This window comes from Ascaphus truei, chromosome 1, assembly GCF_040206685.1.
Source record: "Ascaphus truei isolate aAscTru1 chromosome 1, aAscTru1.hap1, whole genome shotgun sequence".
Taxonomy (NCBI): Eukaryota; Metazoa; Chordata; class Amphibia; order Anura; family Ascaphidae; genus Ascaphus; species Ascaphus truei.
In genome coordinates this window covers 270,707,353-270,723,674 of record NC_134483.1, presented here as the reverse complement: position 1 = coordinate 270,723,674, position 16,322 = coordinate 270,707,353, and positions in this window count along the sequence as shown.

Below are 16,322 nucleotides of genomic sequence, written 5' to 3'. Positions count from 1 at the left end.
TCAATATGTCTCCCACCTCTACATGTCTCTCTTTCTCTCCCCCTCCCCCGAATATGTCTCCCACCTTTCCATGTCTCTCTTTCTCTCCACCCCCCAATGTTTTCCACCTCTCCATGTCTATCTTGTCTCACACACTCTCACACACTCTCACACTCTCACACTCTCACACTCTCACACTCTCACACTCTCACACACTCACTCACTCACTTCATCACGCGACATTCAGCAAGTCAAAGCCTGTGCAGTATAAGCTGTGCAGCACAGCGCCACCTAATGGCTACAGGAGAAATTGCAGCTACAGACGGCTTTTCTCTCTGCTTCTCTGCAAAATCGCCCACGCTGCCTGCGCCCCCCTACACAATCTTGCGCCCCAGGGGGGCGCACCCCCAGTTTGCGCATCTTTGGTATAGAAGATATACTGTACTGTACATTCCTCACATGTGCCGGAATGTGATGACACGCATATGCGTTTCAACAAGGTTCCAATTTGACATACACGCATGCGCAGAAGTGTGATGACACGTGTTTCAACAAAGTTCCAATTTAATATACTGTAAATGCATGTGCGGATTATATATTTTACCTTCGGAAGGAGAGTAAAGTTGTATTTTTGTATTAGTCTTTTTAACTTTATCATCCTGTACAAATAAAACATTTAATTAGTTAAAAATACTTTTTGGTGTGTGTTCATATTTTAAATCTTCTACAGTTAGAGAATTTTTGTATGGCTACTGTAAGGAATCGGGGAACACGTCCCTTGCGGCATGTTCCCTCCTTACCTCCTGCTGCACAGCATCCCGTTGCAAGTGATCCAAGAGCACGTCCCCCGCGACGTGCTTCCTCCTTGCATCCTGCTGTATAGTCCCCCGTGCACCTTACAGAGCCCACGAGCCCACGCAGGGCTTTCACAGTTCCTACGGAGCTTGGCTCTGCCCCTCTGCTTGTGCTGTGCGGCCGCCCCACACGACGCACTCACGTGATGTGTGTGCACCGCTCCCCAGCTGCGCGTCAACTCTAGTATTGCCCTCACCTGTCTCCTGTTTCTCACTGCCTATCCCTGCCTCCGCAGAGGCCGCACCTCTGCTCCACCCCGTTCTGTCAATTGACTCATGTCTCCATATTTGCTCAGCTCTGTCACTTCTTCTTTGGCTGAGCATAGTTATTGGTAGCCTTGTGTTCTCACGTCTCTGTCTCTGCCTTGTGCCTTGTGCTTTTCTTTTGCTGCTTGCCTTCCTGTGTACCGACACGGCTAGACTTTGGACCCTGCTCTGGATTACCAACCCCGGCTTGCCTCAGACCATCCAACCTTCTCTATTCCTGACCATGGCAAACAGATCTACTATCCTCCTGGCTCCAAACCTTGACCACGGCACTTCAGACTTTGATTATCCTCCTGGCACCTACCCACGAGCTTGGCAAGTATCTAGACTAACCCACTCTCTCCAACCCAGTCCCAGCAATCTTGACTATCCACTCTCCAGGCGTGCTTCCGCTGCTGTTGGTGCGCAGTTCTATACTTTCTCACCTCAGTACCGGGGTCCCACTTTGTTCGTGGTGAGTGCAAGCATTACACTATGGACCCTCAGAAAGAACTTCTTTCCCATGTACTCTACTGTATACAGTATGAACTCATATTTTTAATCTTCAAATTACAATTACACACACTTGAAATACAGTACGGGAATAAAAAACAGGTTGAATTGCAATTAGATATTTTTAAACAACTCGCGATCGCCCACTTGTGTCTCGACGGTATTGCAGACAATGCTAAAATGCAAATTTCTGCACTCGATCGAAACACTAGTAAACTTGCATCTTTACGCGGGAAAATTTCAAGAAATCACGCACCAACACAGGTTGTGCAAAGGAATACAACCCGTGAAAGGATCGGATAACGGCTGCTGCATCTGTAGCCAACATTCACATGTAGTAGGTGTTACTACAAGTGCAATGTGACAACGTGATTGGTGAAAAAACTGGCGCTAATTAAATACTAGTGATCACTTAAAATACAGTGAATATATATAACACACATATAGTGATCTTAAAGAAAAATTTTTTAACTAAAAATAGTGTAATAGTGAAAATATAATAAAGGTTGTAACCCCCTGCTCAGACCCTCTGGAAGGGACTGTCTTGGCTGGTCCCAGATGATCAAACGATATTTTCTCAACCCAGGGGGAGCATATAGGAGAAAACACAACAGAAAAGAAACACACTAAGTGCAGACAATATTGTTCAGGTGTGGAATATTGTGATGCTTGGCCTCTATGTGCTGCCTACTCAAGCATCACAATATTCCACACCTGAACAATATTGTCTGCACTTAGTGTGTTTCTTTTCTGTTGTGTTTTCTCCTATATGCTCCCCCTGGGTTGAGAAAATATAGTAATAAAAAATGTGCACTCACAATGTTTAAAATCAATATAAGCGTTTTGTCACTATATTAGTGATAGGAGGGTAAGGGTGGTTGCCGCAGCTCACCGCACCGCCGATGTCCCGGACAGTTCTTCTCCGCAGGCTCCCTGTGTTCCTCTCTACACCATAACAGTGTGGGGATCTCCTGCTGCGGTATCTCCGGCGCGTCACGTCACTTCCGGTGGGCACGATCAGCTCTGTCGCGTCACTTCCGGTTCGGCAGCAGATTGACAGCTCGCGGGCACCAATCCTCTCACCTCCTGGGCGGGTCCACTCTACGCGTTTCGCCAATGAAATGGCTGGCTTCGTCAGGAGTATGGACCCCCCCCCCTTCTAGTGTTACCTTATATACCTTGTTTAATTGCTGGTATTATTAACCCCTGCAGTGCTGGTATGAGGTCTATGAGCATGGTTGGATGTGTTCACATTATCATTGTAAAAAACCAGGGTTAAAGTTTGGGGGATATGAAATACAAGTCCACAAATTATATTAATTAATTAATTTATTAATTAGGATGTTTTTCTAAGAAATGGTTCGGAACACTATGATCTGTCCTGCATGTTAAACATGATTCTATCTGAAAGACTTCGTTTGTCACATTTGAACAGAACTCAGTTTTTTTATCTGTTTTGAATTCACATGCCCTGCATTTGTTGCAGCCGAAAAAACCTTTTCCCGTTTGGAGCCAGCTATCAGGATTCGTGTCACTCTTTTTCAGTGCACTAGGTGCCAATCTGTTTTTGAGGTTATTTGCCCTTCTGAAGATGACATTCGGCTTCTCAGGAATGGCATCACCCAGAATAGGGTCATTTCTGAGAATGTCCCAGTGTTTGTGAATAATGTTCCTTATAACCTTAGCTTCCCCACTATAATTTTTGAGGAAAGCAAAGTCAAATTTCTAATTTCTCCCTTTCTTCTTATCCTTTGTTTTAAGTAAATCCTCACGATTAATACCCTCCACTCTCCTTATGTCATTGTCCAGCTTCTCTTCCCTGTATTCCTTCTCTATAAATCTTTTTTTGAGATACTCTGCCTGTTCGCGATACATGGTGTTATCACTACAGTTCCTTTTTAGCCTAGTATACTGTCCAGGAGGTACACCATCCATCCACCTGGGCAGGTGACAGCTTGATCTTAATATATAGTTGTTTTTGTCAGTTTCTTTAAAGTAGGTTTTTGTTTAAATTCTGTTGTCTTCAATAAAGATTACAAGGTCTAAAAAGTTAACACTTGATTGGCTGGAACTGCTAGTGAATTTCAGATTATTCTCATTCACATGTAGAGATGCTAGAAACCTCTCAAGACATTCCTGACCCCCCCCCCCCCTCCATATCAGGAACACATCATCGATGAAACGGCGCCAGAGGACAAGATTCTCCCCTAGAATGCCACCAGGCCAGATCTTATCATCCTCCCAAACGGTCATAAATAGGTTAGCATAACTGGGGGCGAACCTTGTCCCCATCGCCGTTCCACACTTTTGGAGATAATACTCTTCTCCGTACCAAAAGAAATAATGATTTAAAATAAATCTAATGCTGTCTACAATAAAACCAATCTGAGTCTCAGTTAGGTCCTTGTCCCTAGATAGTACCTGTTTAATCGCTCTACACCCTTTTTCATGTTCTATTACTGTGTAGAGCGATGTGACATCACAGGTAGACATGATAAAGTGTTCTTCCCATCTTACTTTACTTAAAGTATTGATCACGTCTGTGGTGTCCTTCAAATATGCCCTCTGCTGCACTACATATTTTTGAAGGAATGTATCTATGTAGTGACAGATTTGCCGTCAGTGAGTCAATCCCCGAGACTATAGGTCTGCCTGGGGGATTGATTACACTTTTGTGGACCTTAGGAGGATGGTAGAAAATTGGTAATCTAGATCTGTCACTGTACATAAACTGGTATTCGTTATCATTAAATACATTTAGTTCCCTCCCCTCATCTAAGAAGTTTTTCAACTCCTCCGTAAATTTCCTCATTGGATTGGTTTTTAATTTGACATACGTATTCGTGTCTCCCAAAAGTCTGAGGCACTCCCTGTTTTATGCCTCTCTGTCTAGTAGCACTATTCCCCCTCCTTTGTCTGCAGGTTTTATGACCAGGTTCTTGTTTTCAGTTAGGTCTTTAAGGGCTGTTTTTTCCTCTTTCGTAAGATTATTTCGCAGTTTTCCTTGCTTTGAAGCTAAATCTTCGAAATCTTTGTTGATCATTTTAAAAAAGACCTCTAAGTGGTCACCTTTAGCATAGTGGGGATAGAAGGTGGATCTCGGTTTCAAATTCGTATGAATAATACGTCTTTCTTCTAAAACCACTGGTGGAATAGTTTGTTCAGGCCTACTCATTGCCTCTCTACCAAGGAAGTACCTTTTTATAGTCATTTTACGGAGGAATTTGTTTGCATCTATGAATAGGTCGAATGAGCTGTGACCCCTCATAGGTGCAAAACTCAATCCCTTTGATAACACACTGTGCTGAGGTTTTTTTAGTGTTACTGAATTTAGATTAAAAATGTTTGTCTCCCTCACTTGTTGCTTCTTTTGTATCCTATTTCTTCTCCCTCTCTTTCCTCTGAATCTCGACTTCTTTTTGAATCTTTCCTTGTTTTTGGACAGGGTTGTGTCCCCTTGTCCCACAAAGTGGAAGGTCCCTCCCCTAAAAAATCTTTCTCCCTATGGTAGTTTTTGGGGCTTAAGTCCCTCTCTTTGTCCCTTCTATCAAAAGAGTTAACTCTTCTCTCTGTATCCACTGGAGATTTATTAGCTTTAGATGCTCTATCTTTTTCTCTTTTATCTCTTTTTTCTTTATTTATAGGGGTATAATTGGACCTTCCTCGTTCTTGAGATTCTTGCCTAGATCTGGATTGGTCTCTATAGGACTTTGTAGTCGTTTTCTCCCCTTCAGTCTTAGTTTTTTCTCCCATATGTTTGGTTCTTTCTTTACTTTCATGATAGTTCTTCTTAAAGAATTGTTTTTTATGGGAGCCCTGGTGTTCACCCACGTCTCTACTCTTTCCACGTCCCCAAGTTCTCTTATTGGTCCTATTTTTCTTCCATGTACGTTGCTCCCCTTTGTTATAATCTTCCTCATCCCGTATGAATTTACGCATTTTAGATGTTTCTACCTCCTTTTCCAGAGTATTTCATTTCTTTTGAAGTGCTGTGTCTTTCTCGATGAACTCTGGTGTATTCACTAGTGGTGTAAGAATATCTTGGATGGTGTCTATTTCCTCCCCTAATATCTTTAGGTGTGCCTTTTGTTGTTTAATAATAAGGTCAATTAGTGTCTGAGAACATATGTCTAACACCTCATTCCATGTTTTGAGAAACTCATTATCTTCTAAGTCAAAGGAGGGAATTATAGGAATTCTTAGGCCCCTAGGGATCCTGTTGCAATTCTTATATTCTTCTAAGAATACAACATCTAGCCATTTTCTTGTATCTTTCACTAGGAGTTTTTCTAGTTTCACAAATTCTACCTCAACAAGGTGTCCCACACTTTCATCCACTATAATTTCGTCTTCTAGTTCTTTATTAAAGTTAACATTTCTCAATAGTCTTTTAGCGAAGACATTCAAACTGCTCTTGGCATTGTCCATATCTAAACTAGCAGTAAGCAGCCAAAACATCAAAAAAGACAAGTGTAATGTGACAACGTGATTGGTGAAAAAACTGGCGCTAATTCGGTGCTAGTGATCACTTATAATACATTGAATATATATAACACACATATAGTGATCTAAAAGAAAATTGTGACTAAAAATAGTGCAGTAGTGAAAATATAATATAGGCTGTAACCCCCTGCTCAAACCCTCTGGAAGGGACTTTCTTGGCTGGTCCCAGATGATCAAACGATATTTTCTCAACCCAGGGGGAGCATATAGGAGAAAACACAACAGAAAAGAATAAGATAACGCAGTATGTTTTTATATAAGCTAATAAGTCTCTCTCTCTCTCTCTCTGAGGTGAATCGAAACTCAACCAGGAGCCTTTTTCTGCTGACTCTCGGTTTCCTGTGAATTCAGCTGGTTTACAGAGAAACTAAACTAAAGTCTATGATTTACAGAGAAACGAAACTGAAGTCTATGGTTTACAGAGAAACGAAACTGAAACGTATTGTCTGCCAATATATATTCTGTAATACATATACTCGGCACGTCAGTCTGAGCTACGGAGCCTGAGGGAACTGATACATGACTCTGTGTGTAATTTATTGGGATCCGGGGTGCACCCAGGCTTGTGTTATACTAATTTGGCAATCCACATCTGAGCAGAGACCCTGACTTGAGAAGGGAACCTCAACAATCCCTTACCATTGATTTCTGCCTCCAAGGGGCCACCATCTTCACCAAATTGGATCTGCGTGGGGGCCTACAATTTGGTGAGAATTCGCCAGGGTGATGAATGGAAAATGGCTTTCAATACACGAGACGGCCTCTATGAATATCTCGTCATGCCTTTCGGCCTCTGCAATGCCCCTGCCGTCTTTCAAGACTTTGTTAATGAGATCTTCAGAGACCTTCTCAACCAGTTTGTTATTGTCTATTTGCATGACATTATGATTTTTTTAGAGTCATCACAGGAACATGTCGTCCATGTCAAACAGGTACTTCTACGCCTACGGGAAAATCATTTGTTGCCAAGCTGGAGAAGTGTCAGTTCCACCAAACCACCACTGCATTTCTGGGATACATCATTTCAGACACTGGTCTCACCATGGATCCTGCTAAGGGGAAGGCGGTCCTGGATTGGCCTCGTCCCACCACTCTTAAGGCCATACAGCGCTTTCTGGGCTTTGCGAATTACTACTGCAGGTTCATTTAAAATGTCTCTTCTGTGGTAGCCCCCATTATGGTGTTAACTAAAAAAAGGTGCAGATCCTGCTTCATGGTCGCCAGAGGCTAGCCAAGCCTTCAATCATCTAAAAACCGCCTTTGTTTTTGCTCCACCCTATACCGTGGTGGAGAAAGTAAACCCAGTGGCATACTGTCAACGCCTCCCTTCGTCTATGAGGATCCCATCGGTGTTCCACGTCTCCATGTTGAAACCGGCTATCCGGGATCCTCGTTTCCCCAACTTGTCCTCATCTCCAGCTCGTCTCCTCGTACAGGGTCAACAGGAGTACGAGGTTTAGTCCATCTTGGACTCCAGGATTTCCGTGGGATCGATCCAGTATCTGGTACACTGGAGGAGCTTTGGACCTGAGGAACGGTCCTGAGTTCCTTGCCATTGTCTTCATGCCCCCAGGCTACTCTGGCTCTTCCACACCAAATATCCGCACAAGCCCTTCCTGAGACACCGGAGGTCGCTCCTGAGGGAGGTGTACTGTCAGGCGCAACTGGTACTTACCCCAACCCGTGATCGGGTCTCCCGCTCCTTCCATCATCCGTGAGGCTTCCCTTCCTCCATCTGGTATCAGCCACCATCTGTCAGGAGCCAGGTTCCACGCACCGCCACGCGCAGGCGCATAGTTCCCCTACCTGCTCTGACGGCCGCTGATAAGGTCCTGGACTCGCGCGGTCTCACGCGCATTCCCGCTTCCTCAGCGCATGCGCATGGCTCTCCCTTGCGCCGGACGACGTCCTCACGTGGGCGCACGCGGGCTAGGGGCGCAGCAGGAGTTCCCGCCTCTGGATCACGGCGCACACTCTCATGTGCGTGGCAACAGGCACTGATTGCCCTCAGCTCACTCATCTGGCTTCCTTACCGCACGGACACTCCTCGGCCCCGCCTCCTTCTCGGATTGGACCGTCTCACCTATTTAGGCTCAGCAGTGTCACTGGCACATGGGCTGAGCATAAGCTTCCTGTTCCTGTGCTTACCTCTCTTGTCTCCTAGATATCCTGCCTTGTCTTGCTTGATCTCCCATGTACCGACCTTGGCTTGCTTTTGGACCACCGCTTTTTTGGAACCCCGACCTTGGCTATCCTCGACCATCCGCAATTCTCCTAACCTGAACTTGGCTTTCGGACCTCGACCATTCTACCTTCTCCTGCACCGACCCCAGCGATTAGTACCTCCAACGTTCCGGACTTCTCCTACCCTCACCTTGGCAAGTATTACGACGACACTTCTCTCTCTGCTCCTGACCCGGTGAGTTAAACTACGCACACTCCAGACCGGATCCCCGTGCCTGTCGGTGGTGTTTTCTCTATTCCCACCTCAGTACCGAGGGTCTCGTCTAGTTTGTGGTGGGCACAGCGTGACACCATCCTAGGGGCGCACGTGCATCCCACGCAGAGGTAAATACCCTGTCATCGTGTTCCACCTCCAGGTTGCGCCCACACGGTGACATCATCAGCGCACACGTGAAGCGCGGTCAGGGCACGCCAGAACCGCATCACTTTTCATCATCTGAGATCCTCCCCACACCTGTCTCTTGCACCGGAACAGCCAATCACAGCAGGTGCCACTGACCCGCCACTGACGCGCCCCAACTTGGTTTCTCCCTCATTGGCTACTGTCTCCTTTATATGCTCATCCGTCACACTGGCAATTCGGATGAGTATAAACCTTTGTTGTATCGAAGTGTTCACTGCTACCCTTGCCTCCGCAGTCTTGTCTTGCATCTGGTTCCTAGTTCCTCTGTTTCCGAACTCAGCTCTTCTACACTTCTGACCCCGGCTACCAACGACGATCCGTACCTCTCCAACCCCGAACTCGGCAAGTACCACTGACTATCTGTAAGGAATCGGGGAACGCACCTCCCGCTGTGCGCTCCCTCCTTACCTGCAACCTCAGGAACCTCCGCAGCATCACCACGCTCACACGGAGAGGTACTCATGACCTCACGGGGACTGGCCCTGCCTCCCGTTCACGTCAGATGGCGCTGCACGCGCACATGTGACACGTGTGCACCGCTCCATAGCTGCGTGTCAACATTCTCTATCACCTAATCACTCCCACTGGTCTCCTGCACCACTCCACCTATCCTGCACCTCCGCTCCTCCCCTCGGCCTATTGGATCCCTTCCCTCATATATGCTCAGCTGTGCCACTGGCACATTGGCTGAGCATAGTTCTTTGTAGCCTTGCTGTTCCCACGTTCCTTGCCCTGTGTTCCCTTGCCTTGCTTTTAGATTGATCTCCTGTGTACCGACCCGGCTTTTCCTTGGACTCTGCACCTCTGGCTCCCTGACCCCGACTTACCTCTGACCTTTTGCATCTCTCCTACCCTGACAACGGCACTCGGACTTCTACTATCCTACTGGCTTTACCCCTGGACCATGGCAATCAAACTCCTACTATCCCACTGGCTCCAACTCCTTACCTTGGCAAGTATCAGGACTGTTCTTACATCTCTAACCCTGACCCAGATACCTTGACCATCCACTCTCCAGACATGCCCTCATTGCTGTGGGTGGCGTTTATACTATTCCCACCTCAATTCCCGGGGACCCACCTTGTTCGTGGTGAGCACAAGTGTTACACTATCTGTACCTCTCCAATCCCACCCTGGCTATCCTGACCAATCTACACTCCAGACACGCTGTGGGTTGGTGTTGCATATATATCCCCACCTCGGCCTCGCGGTCACACCTTGTTTGTGCTGAGCACTCCGTTACAGTGCTGTATAATCTGTATTTGTATTGCAGGCTCCAGACTGACAGAAATTTCCACCCAGGGAAGAGTGTAACATGGTTAGTCCACCCTGCCTCTCTTTCCCCCCTCCCCCCAGTCACATAAGTTCTTAGCAGTCTAGGCTGTGACAGGCAGTCTTAAGGGTAATTGACCCCCCTCATGCTCCTCCCTGAGTGACAGTAAAGGGGATTTTGACTCATGGTCTCTGTGTAGCCTATCAGGATGCAGATCTTGAGCCCTCCCCTTCTTGTTCCTAAGGGGGGTAGTGCTAAATTTAGTAGTGCTCTCCCACCCTTCAAAGAGAGTGGAAGTGTGTGGCCTGTCTCCTCCCCATGGGAGAGAGAGGCCAGCCAGGCCCTCATGGCTGGCTGGCTAAGAAACATCTAAGGCTCCACATTAGAAAAGCCAGAACCAACCAGAGGCCTGGGATCCTCTGAGCCTTTGCATCCACTGTATCTCCATCTACTGCAGTGACTGCAAATAAAGTCCTGCCTGGATTCTAATCAGTGAGCATGGGTGTATGAGAGTTGCTTCAGAGGGGACTGCCTCTAAGATTCTTAGAGCCTACTGAAGCTGGAGGCGCTGAACACCGGATACGAACATCAGATGACACCAAAAGCCTGTCTTGGTCTCCACTACAACGCAGACAGCTCAGCTCTCCTGGACCATCACAGGTATGTACACCACCAACACCTCTAGCCGCAACATGTATCTCCTAGACTAGAGGGTGGGGGTAGCTGTGCTACAATTGTATACATGTGTATTACATGTATTGTCTTAGTAGTGTATCAGACAATACAAAACCATGCTCTCCAGCAGCCATTTAGTTTGTCATGTATGTGGTCAAATGCAGACTTTTCTGTCTCTTTTTATTTGCAGCATGTTCTTGTTTTGATTTATCTGATTAAAAAAGTAGATGTAGGTGAAGTATAATTTACACTTGAGAACATGCCAAAAAGTAAAGTACATTCATTTTCCTTGTCAACAAAAATAGATTAAGGGTTCCAGTTACCATAGCAACATGATTATGTGCAAAGCTGCTATACTTAGTAACACAGAGATACGGTATAAAGATGATACAGAGAATCACCCATTTCCTCTCTATTCCCATTACCCAAATATACAGGACTGTAATATGAATAGCAGTTGAGAACAATATCAAAATCAAAGGAAACATGTAAACTCTCGCTGATTTGCCATCATTCACTGTGAAGTATCTGTGGTCTCATAGACTGTAGTGTGACAAATATAAAAAAAAATGCAAATATGCTCGATTGCATTGTGAATTTTGTTTTATTATTGTATGAATCCAGAAGTGGTTATAGAGAGAAAAGTTTCCATTTTTTGCGGATGACACTAAATTATGTAAAATAGTAAAATCAGAGCAGGATGTAATTTCTCTACATAAGGACTTGGATAAACTGGAAACTTGGGAAGATGGTTGAATACAGAAATGTAAGGTAAGAAATGCATTTGGGAAGCAAGAATAAGCATGCTAAATATAAACTAAACATACTGTAGGTCAATCTTTGATCAATGACATTTAGGAGAGCTTGTAGACAGCACAGAAGGCTTATCAATAGTGTGCAGGCAGTAACTGCAAGGCCTAATGGGATATGATCAAGCATAAAACGGGGTATGGATGAAAGGGAAGAAAGCATCATTTTGCTATTGTATAAATTCTTAGTAAGACCACACCTTGAATATGGAGTACAGTTTTGGGCACCACTCCATAAAAAAAAGACATTACGGAATAAGAAAAAGTACAGACAATAGCAACCAAACTAATAAAGGGTATGGAAGGTCTGACTTATGAGGAAAGGCTATCCATATTAGGTCTGTTTGCAATAGAAAATAAGCATCGAAGAGGGAATACTGTATGATAACTTTTAGAAATAGATTTATAATGGTCAATACAAGGAACTATTGAGAGAACTTTTTATCCCCAAAACAGTACAAATGACACAGCGTAATCCCTTGAGATTGAAGGAATGGAGATTTCAACAGCCGCAAAGGAATAGGTTCTTTACAGTAAGGACAGTTAAAATGTGGAATATACTACCGATAGAGACTGTGATGGCAGATAAAATAGATATGTTTAGGAAAGGGTTAGGTAAACAAAACATCAATGACACTCCAGTAATGCACAAATACAAAATGTTTTCCAGCTAGATCGATGTTTCAGTGAAAAGGTTACACATCTTTTTTAGAAAGGAAATGTATATTGTATAGGGATATGCTATATACGTTAAAAAAAGGAAGGATGAGGAGCATGCGCGATGGTGAGGGGAACGGTTGCCTAATCGTATAGCTCCCACCCCCGCCAAAGCATTTTTCACAATAAAGCTCACCAAAACTACCAAATCTATATAAAAATAACGTTTACCGACGCCGGAATACACCGCGATGGCCCCGCCATCAACAAAAAAAAAGAACACAGGGGATCTGCGGAGGTATCTGAGTAGATCCTCATCCAGGGATGGGAGGGCAGAAATGGCGCCCGGCTCGGCACCAGGATCGGGATCGGAACGAGAGGAGGACCGGGAGGAGACACCCGAGCAACGGCCAGTACGACGGGGCGATTTCGACCGGCTGTACAACGACATGAAGTCGTTATTTAGAGCCGAAATCCAAGAACTCCGACAGGAGGTACAGGGCCTGGGAACAAGAACTGGGGCCCTGGAGGACAAAATGGTGGCGGTCTCCTCCACAATTAAAAAATCAGACAAACCGGCGGAGCAACATTCGCATCCGAGGCATACCAGAGGAAATAACAGAGATTGAAGATTTCCTCACAAGATGGATGACGAGTTTGCTCCCTGACACTCCAGCAGCTGAACTAATGTTAGATCGATGCCACAGGGCCCTACGGAGCAAACCGGTGGCGAATGCGCAACCCAGGGATGTGATCGCCAGGTTACACTACTACCGCACCCGGCAGGCAGTTTTTACGAAAGCCCGGGGAGAGGAAGCCTGTAAATTCGAGGGCATCTCGCTACAGCTTTATCAGGATCTGTCCCCCCCTGACCTTGGCCAGACGCCTGAAGCTACAGCCCATAACCCGCCTCCTCAGGGACAAAGCCATCCGATACCGGTGGACCTTTCCGTTCGGCTTACTAGTCATCAGGAACGGAAAGGCCACCTCAATGAAAAACCTGGAGGAGGGGGAGGAATTCCTGCGTAGGCTGGGAATTACGACCGGAGAACCCAGGAGCCCCCGGGCAGAGAGAGAGCCGGACAATGAGTGGCAGCAGGCCGGCACATCCCGGAAGACTCGAGCTGCCAGTGAACCGGAGAAGGAGTGAAAAAGCAAATAAAGAACAAAGAATGCTCAGCTCCAATAAAATGTTTTGTTACCAGTTTTGGTTGCCTACAAGTTATGGCCTACAGTTGGGACTCTCAGGACTGCTAACAGCTTGAAGCGCGAAGTAGCGGAGTAGGCATAAGTAATGCCACAACTCCACCTATCTAAGGCGGGATACACAGATTCTATTCCACGGGGTCAGACCTAAGCCTGCAAAAAGAAAAGACTTACCAGAAATTCCGGCGACAATGGCTGCCCCGCAACCCGGAAGAGACGCGTGACACGCACCTAGGAAAGATGGAGGCATCGCGCCTCATGGCGATCCCAAAAAATCCTGCACGGCCGGAAGAAGATGAGCCCAGCGCGGGAAGACGTCCACTTCCGTCGACGTCCGGCGGTGAATGAGCCAAGACCGGAAGGACGTCACCGGATATGGCCGTGCGGCCATCTTGGTAGAGGCGCCTAAGAGGGAAAAGAGGATCTACGTCACGAGACGGCGCCGGAACAGCCCCGAGACCGGAGAAATCAGATGCCCGCGGCAGCACACAAAAGAAGGCACAGCCCCACGGACAGAGGAGCAGTGTCGCCCTGCCCGCAGACCCACCGGCCGCAGACTCCCCTTCGGAGGACACTCCGGCCCCGATTGCAGACGCCCCCCCCGATGGATAGGGCCATTACCCACCCATAATTTAGACACGGGGATAGGACATGTCGAGGGAAGTAGGGGGAAGGAGGAATACCCAAGTGCGGCAAGGCAGAGAGGAATAACACCACACAGCGGACAGCAGTAACGCCACTAATTAAAGGGGAGCAGGGCCACCTAGTCTTATGCTCCAAAGTGGGGGGCCAGTAAGGAAGGGGCTCGGAGAGAGCTAGCACGTAAAAACAGCCGTAAAACACCGTGGGATAAATAGCGGTCACAGGGCACAGAGACATCACACACCACATAAAAGCTAAGCAAGGGGAAAAGCCCCCCATATAGATAGGGTATACATGCATACCAAATCAGCTTGCAGTCCTGAAGACGCCGGACGTTCACATTGTTTATAAAGAGTTGCCATAAGCTTGGTTAAAATTTGATGGGGGGGGTAGCCTCCTTCTTGCCGTCGCCATGAGTCTCCTCATGGATACCTGGGGGATAGACCCCAGGAGATTCATGCAAGACCCCGGTGGGCCGGGGAACACGGGTAAGGCTCAACCTCGCGTGATCAGAGGTGGGCCCGCCCGAACCGGAACCCCACGTGGGGCAGTTCAGGTGCCCAGGGGATCTCGGTCCTCTGAGGTCACCGAAAGTTATCAAAGTTTATTTGTTGTCTCCCCAATGTTCCCATTGTGTTTACCCCAGTGTTTCTCCCCTGCGCAGATGAGCAGTATACAAAGCAGTTCACAAGATCATACTCTGAGGAAGTTCATGTCCCCACTAGAAAGAGGTAAAGCAGCAATTCCTATTGAACACTCCAATGGGTAAGGATTTTACAATCTTATCACACAACACAAAAGGTTTTAATAGCCCCCTGAAAAGAAAACTTGCATTCACAAACTACCGGAGGCAAGACCCCGACATAATACTACTCCAAGAGACCCACTTTTCAAGGACCAGTTCCCCCAAGTTCCTAGATAGCAGATATAGAACGTGGCTCTCCGCACCAGCAAACGTAAAAAAAAGAGGGGTAGCAACCCTATTACATAATCGCCTGGCATTCAATATCACGCTAACAAAAAAGGATAAGAATGGTCGCTTCCTGATAGTAGTAGGCGAGATGGGAGGACAGCCCCTCACAATTGCCAACGTATACGCCCCCAACGAGGGAGCCGATACTTTCTTCACGAAATTCTTCACCATCCTACATAGAGTGGCACAAGGCGGTATAGTTTTAGGGGGCGATTTCAACCTGACATTAGATCCCAAGGCCGACAGATGCACACCCAAAGCACCGAAGCATACACAAAGTAGAGCAATCTGGAACCAAGGCCTTAAGACAAATAGGTTGGTAGATATATGGCGGGAACAACATCCAGGGGCAAAAGAGTTCACGTTCTATTCGCACCCACATGACAGATACAGCAGGATAGACTACCTCTTTGTGTCTAACAGAATGGTTTCGCAGATCTCCCATACGGGCATCCATGATATTTCATGGTCAGATCATGCGCCAATTGAGCTGCGGTGCACAGACTTCAGACTAGACAGACCAGGAGCGACATGGAAGCTTAATGAATGCTTGCTAAAAATCCCTGAAATTGAAACAGAAATAAGGGATAAAATCAGGGTCTATTTTGAGGAGAATGTCGGTAGCGTGACATCCCAATCCACCCTATGGGAGGCCCATAAGGCAACTCTCCGCGGAGAACTCATGGGGATAGCTAGTAGGCGGAAAAAAGCAAGGGAAAAGAAAATTCTGATCCTCCAATCCGAGCTATCAGCCCTCTCCGCCCTACACAAAACTACCAAACAAGCGCAGACCTTACAGGCCTGGCGTGACACTAAAACTAAATTGCATCTGTTGATGTCCTCCCGAGCTGAAAAGGAGCTGACCTGGTCTAGGCGACAATTCTATGAGAAAGCAAACAAGCCAGATACCCCACTTGCCAATAAACTCAAAAATTGTAACCGTAACTTCCATATCCAATCCATTCGTACCAAGAACGGTGACCTTACTTCTGATCCTAAACTAATTGTAGAGGAATTCAAAAAGTACTATGAGACCCTGTATGACGGGGCGAAGGTCTCCCATTGTGAGAACACTCATAGGCAGCTGAGGACGTTTCTAACTGAGGCAAAACTACCCAGACTGGGCAGATTGGAAAGGGAGGCATTACAGGAAGACTTCTCAGGTGAGGAGATCTCAGAGGTAATAAAAGCACTAAAGCCAGCCAAAGCCCCGGGCCCGGATGGCTTCTCCAACTTGTACTATAAAAAATTCAGAAAAACCTTAGTACCTCACCTGGCCCGATTATTCAATTCATTTTTAGATGGTGCCCCTATTCCTAGCCAAATGCTCCAGGCGTCTATAACA